The following is a 7,017-nucleotide window of genomic DNA, read 5'->3' as shown; positions in this document are numbered from 1 at the left end:
TGCCACTACTTTTCATCACTTTGCCACACTTTTCAACACTTTGTCACTGCTTTTCAGTACTTTGCCACTACTTTTCAGCCATTTGGCACAACTTTTCAGTACTTGGCCACACTTTTCAGGACGTTGCCACACTTTTTAGTACTTTGCCACTACTTTTCAGTACTTTGCCACACTTTTCAGCACTTTGCCACAACTTGTCAGTACTTTGCCACACTTTTCAGTACTTTGCCTCTACTTTTCAGCACTTTGCCACAACTTTTCAGTACTTTGCCACACTTTTCAGTACTTTGCCACTACTTTTCAGCACTTTGCCACAACTTTTCAGTACTTTGCCACAAATTTTCACTACTTTGCCACACTTTTCAGTACTTTGTCACTGCTTTTCAGTACTTTGCCACAACTTTTCAGCGCTTTGCCACAACTTTTCAGTACTTTGCCACACTTTTTCAGTACTTTGCCACTACTTTTCAGTACTTTGCCACACTTTTCAGTACTTTGCCACTACTTTTCAGCACTTTGCCACAACTTTTCAGTACTTTGCCACAAATTTTCACTACTTTGCCACACTTTTCAGTACTTTGTCACTGCTTTTCAGTACTTTGCCACAACTTTTCAGCGCTTTGCCACAACTTTTCAGTACTTTGCCACACTTTTTCAGTACTTTGCCACTACTTTTCAGCACTTCGCCACTGAATTGCAGTACTTTGCCACAATTTTTCAGTACTTTGCCACTATATTTCACCACTTTGCCACAACTTTTCAGTACTTTGCCACACTTTTCAGCACTTTGCCACTACTTTTCAGTACTTTGCCACTACTTTTCAGCACTTTGCCACAACTTTTCAGTACTTTGCCACACTTTTCAGTACTTTGTCAAGGCTTTTCAGCACTTTGCCACAACTTTTCAGTACTTTGCTACACTTTTCAGTACTTTACCACTACTTTTCAGGATTTTGACAAAACTTTTCAGTACTTTGCCACACTTTTCAGTACTTTGCCACGACTTTGCCACAACTTTTCAGTACATTGCCTCACTTTTCATTACTTTGCCACAGCATTTCAGTACTTTGCCACTACTTTTCATCACATTGCTACAACTTTTCAGTACTTTGCCTCACTTTTCATCACTTTGCCACTACTTTTCAGAACTTTGCCACAACTTTTCAGTACTTTGCCACACTTTTCAGTACTTTGCCACGCCTTTGCCACAATTTTTCAGTACTTTGCCATACTTTTCAGTACTTTGTCACACTTTTCAGTACTTTTCAGTACTTTGCAACACTTTTCAGTACTTTGCCACACTTTTCAGCACATTGCCACAACATTTCAGTACTTTACCATGACTTTGCCAAAACTTTTCTGTACTTTGCCACACATTTCAGTACTTTGCCACTACTTTTCAGCACTTTGCCACAACTTTGCAGTATTTTGCCACCCTTTTCAGTACTTTGCAACTGCTTTTCAGTACTTTGCCACTAATTTTCAGCACTTTGCCACAACTTTTCAGTACTTTGCCACATTGTCAGCACTTTGCCACAACTTTTCTGTAATTTGCCACACTTTTCAGCACGTTGCCACTACTTTTCAGTACTTTGCCACTTCTTTTCAGCACTTTGCCACAACTTTTCAGTACTTTGCCACACTTTTCAGTACTTTGTCAAGGCTTTTCAGCACTTTGCCACAATTTTTCAGTACTTTGCTACACTTTTCAGTACTTTGCCACTACTTTTCAGCATTTTGACAAAACTTTTCAGTACTTTGCCACAATTTTCAGTACTTTGCCACGACTTTGCCACAACTTTTCAGTACATTGCCTCACTTTTCATTACTTTGTCACTGCTTTTCAGTACTTTGCCACTACTTTTCAACACTTTGCCACAACTTTTCAGTACTTTGCCACACTTTTCATCACTTTGCCACTACCTTTCAGTACTTTGCCACTACTTTTCAGAACTTTGCCACAACTTTTCAGTACTTTGCCACACTTTTCAGTACTTTGCCACGACTTTGCCACAACTTTTCAGTACTTTGCCACACTTTTCATTACTTTGCCACACTTTTCAGTACTTTTCCACGACTTTGCCACAACTTTTCAGTACTTTGCCACACTTTTCAGCACATTGCCACAACATTTCAGTACTTTGCCATGACTTTGCCACAACTTTTCAGTACTTTGCCACACATTTCAGTACTTTGCCACTACTTTTCATCACTTTGCCACAACTTTGCAGTACTTTGCCACCCTTTTCACTACTTTGCAACTGGTTTTCAGTACTTTGCCACACTTTTCAGCACTTTGCTACAACTGTTCTGTAATTTGCCACACTTTTCAGTACTTTGCCACAACTTTGCAGTACTTTGCCACCTTTTTCAGTATTTTTCAACTGCTTTTCAGTACTTTGCCACTAATTTTCAGCACTTTGCCACAACTTTTCAGTACTTTGCCACACTTTATGCACTTTGCCACTACTTTTCAGTACTTTGTCACGACTTTGCCGCAACTTTTCAGTACTTTGCCACACTTTTCAGTACTTTGCCACTACTTTTCAGCACTTTGCCACAACTTTTCTGTACTTTGCCACGCTTTTCAGTTCTTTGCCACGACTTTGCCACAACTTGTCAGTACTTTGCCGCACTTTTCAGCACTTTGCCTCTACTTTTCAGTACTTTGCCACTACTTTTCAGCACATTGCCACAACATTTCAGTACTTTGCCATGACTTTGCCACAACTTTTCAGTACTTTGCCACACATTTCAGTACTTTGCCACTACTTTTCAGCACTTTGCCACAACTTTTCAGTAATTTGCCACTACTTTTCAGCACTTTGCCACAACTTTTCTGTACTTTGCCACACTTTTCAGTACTTTGCCACAACTTTTCAGTACTTTGCCACACTTTTCAGTACTTTGCCATGACTTTGCCACAACTTTTCAGTACTTTTCCACACTTTTCAGTACTTTGCCACTGATTTTCAGTACTTTGCCACAACTTGTCAGCACTTTGCCACAACTTTTCAGTACTTTGCCACACTTTTTCAATACTTTGCCACTACTTTTCCGCACTTCGCCACCACCTCTCAGTACTTTGCCACAACTTTTCAGTACTTTGCTACTACTTTTCAGCACTTTGCCACAACTTTTCAGTACTTTGCCACACTTTTCAGCACTTTGCCACTACTTTTCAGTACTTTGCCACACTTTTCAGTACTTTTCCACGACTTTGCCACAACTTTTCAGTACTTTGCCACACTTTTCAGCAAATTGCCACAACATTTCAGTACTTTGCCATGACTTTGCCACAACTTTTCAGTACTTTGCCACACATTTCAGTACTTTGCCACTACTTTTCAGCACTTTGCCACAACTTTTCAGTACTTTGCCACACTTTTCATCACTTGGCCACTACTTTTCAGTACTTTGCCACTTCTTTTCAGCACTTTGCCACGACTTTGCAGCAACTTTTCAGTACTTTGCCGCACTTTTCAGCACTTTGCCTCTACTTTTCAGTACTTTGCCACTAATTTTCAGCACTTTGCCACAACTTTTCTGTACTTTGCCACACTTTTCAGTACTTTGCCACACATTTCAGTACTTTGCCACTAATTTTCAGCACTTTGCCACAACTTTTCAGTACTTTGCCACACTTTTCAGCACTTTGCCCCTACTTTTCAATACTTTGCCACTTCTTTTCAGTACTTTGCCACGACTTTGCCACAACTTTTCAGTACATTGCCTCACTTTTCATTACTTTGCCACTGCTTTTCAGTACTTTGCCACTATTTTTCAACACTTTGCCACAACTTTTCAGTACTTTGCCACACTTTTCATCACTTTGCCACTACCTTTCAGTACTTTGCCACTACTTTTCAGAACTTTGCCACAACTTTTCAGTACTTTGCCACACTTTTCAGTACTTTGCCACGACTTTGCCACAACTTTTCAGTACTTTGCAACACTTTTCATTACTTTGCCACACTTTTCAGTACTTTTCCACGACTTTGCCACAACTTTTCAGTACTTTGCCACACTTTTCAGCACATTGCCACAACATTTCAGTACTTTGCCATGACTTTGCCACAACTTTTCAGTACTTTGCCACACATTTCAGTACTTTGCCACTACTTTTCAGCACTTTGCCACAACTTTGCAGTACTTTGCCACCCTTTTCACTACTTTGCAACTGCTTTTCAGTACTTTGCCACAACTTTTCAGTACTTTGCCACACTTTTCAGCACTTTGCTACAACTGTTCTTTAATTTGCCACACTTTTCAGTACTTTGCCACAACTTTGCCACAACTTTGCAGTACTTTGCCACCTTTTTCAGTACTTTTCAACTGCTTTTCAGTACTTTGCCACTAATTTTCAGCACTTTGCCACAACTTTTCAGTACTTTGCCACACTTTTCAGCACTTTGCCACTACTTTTCAGTACTTTGCCACTTCTTTTCAGCACTTTGCCACGACTTTGCCGCAACTTTTCAGTACTTTGCCACACTTTTCAGTACTTTGCCACTACTTTTCAGCACTTTGCCACAACTTTTCTGTACTTTGCCACGCTTTTCAGTTCTTTGCCACGACTTTGCCACAACTTGTCAGTACTTTGCCGCACTTTTCAGCACTTTGCCTCTACTTTTCAGTACTTTGCCACTACTTTTCAGCACATTGCCACAACATTTCAGTACTTTGCCATGACTTTGCCACAACTTTTCAGTACTTTGCCACACATTTCAGTACTTTGCCACTACTTTTCAGCACTTTGCCACAACTTTTCAGTACTTTGCCCCACTTTTCATCACTTGGCCACTACCTTTCAGTACTTTGCCACTACTTTTCAGAACGTTGCCACAACTTTTCAGTACTTTGCCACACTTTTTCAGTACTTTGCCACTACTTTTCCGCACTTCGCCACCGCCTCTCAGTTTTGCCACAACTTTTCAGTACTTTGCTACTACTTTTCAGCACTTTGCCACAACTTTTCAGTACTTTGCACACTTTTCAGCACTTTGCCACTACTTTTCAGTACTTTGCCACACTTTTCAGTACTTTGCCACACTTTTCAGCACTTTGCCACTACTTTTCAGCACTTTGCCACAACTTTTCAGTACTTTGCCACTACTTTTCAGCACTTTGCCACAACTTTTCTGTACTTTGCCACACTTTTCAGTGCTTTGCCACAACTTTTCAGTACTTTGCCACACTTTTCAGTACTTTGCCACTGCTTTTCCGTACTTTGCCACTACTTTTCAGCACTTTGCCACAACTTTTCAGTACTTTGCCACACTTTTCAGCACTTTGCCACTACTTTTCAATACTTTGCCACTACTTTTCAGAACGTTGCCACAACTTTTCAGTACTTTGCCACACTTTTCAGTACTTTGCCACGACTTTGCCACAACTTTTCAGTACTTTGCCACACTTTTTCAGTACTTTGCCACTACTTTTCCGCACTTCGCCACCGCCTCTCAGTTTTGCCACAACTTTTCAGTACTTTGCTACTACTTTTCAGCACTTTGCCACAACTTTTCAGTACTTTGCACACTTTTCAGCACTTTGCCACTACTTTTCAGTACTTTGCCACACTTTTCAGTACTTTGCCACACTTTTCAGCACTTTGCCACTACTTTTCAGCACTTTGCCACAACTTTTCAGTACTTTGCCACTACTTTTCAGCACTTTGCCACAACTTTTCTGTACTTTGCCACACTTTTCAGTGCTTTGCCACAACTTTTCAGTACTTTGCCACACTTTTCAGTACTTTGCCACTGCTTTTCCGTACTTTGCCACTACTTTTCAGCACTTTGCCACAACTTTTCAGTACTTTGCCACACTTTTCAGCACTTTGCCACTACTTTTCAATACTTTGCCACTACTTTTCAGCACTTTGCCACCACTTTTCAGTACTTGCCACACTTTTCAGTAATTTGCCTCTACTTTTCAGCACTTTGCCACAACTTTTCAGTACTTTGCCACACTTTTCAGTACTTTGCCATGACTTTGCCACAACTTTTCAGTACTTTTCCACACTTTTCAGTACTTTGCCACTGATTTTCAGTACTTTGCCACAACTTGTCAGCACTTTGCCACAATTTTTCAGTACTTTGCCACACTTTTTCAATACTTTGCCACTACTTTTCCGCACTTCGCCACCGCCTCTCAGTACTTTGCCACAACTTTTCAGTACTTTGCTACTACTTTTCAGCACTTTGCCACAACTTTTCAGTACTTTGCCACACTTTTCAGCACTTTGCCACTACTTTTTAGTACTTTGCCACACTTTTCAGTACTTTTCCACGACTTTGCCACAACTTTTCAGTACTTTGCCACACTTTTCAGCACATTGCCACAACATTTCAGTACTTTGCCACAACTTTTCATTACTTTGCCACACATTTCATTACTTTGCCACTACTTTTCAGCACTTTGCCACAACTTTTCAGTACTTTGCCACACTTTTCATCACTTGGCCACTACCTTTCAGTACTTTGCCACTACTTTTCAGAACTTTGCCACAACTTTTCAGTACTTAGCCACACTTTTCAGTACTTTGCCACGACTTTGCCACAACTTTTCAGTACATTGCCACACTTTTCAGTACTTTGCCACACTTTTCAGTACTTTTCCATGACTTTGCCACAACTTTTCTGTACTTTGCCACACTTTTCAGCACATTGCCACAATATTTCAGTACTTTGCCATGACTTTGCCACAACTTTTCAGTACTTTGCCACACATTTCAGTACTTTGCCACTAATTTTCAGCACTTTGCCACAACTTTTCAGTACTTTGCCACACTTTTCAGCACTTTGCCCCTACTTTTCAATACTTTGCCACTTCTTTTCAGCACTTTGCCACGACTTTGCCACAACTTTTCAGTACATTGCCACACTTTTCAGTACTTTGCCACTACTTTTCAGCACTTTGCCACAACTTTTCTGTACTTTGCCACGCTTTTCTGTACTTTGCCACGACTTTGCCACAACTTGTCAGTACTTTGCCACACTTTTCAGCACTTTCCCA

Source organism: Saccoglossus kowalevskii, unplaced genomic scaffold (genome assembly GCF_978046115.1).
Source record: "Saccoglossus kowalevskii unplaced genomic scaffold, keSacKowa6.1 SCAFFOLD_24, whole genome shotgun sequence".
Taxonomy (NCBI): Eukaryota; Metazoa; Hemichordata; class Enteropneusta; family Harrimaniidae; genus Saccoglossus; species Saccoglossus kowalevskii.
Note: the sequence above shows the minus strand (reverse complement) of the source record.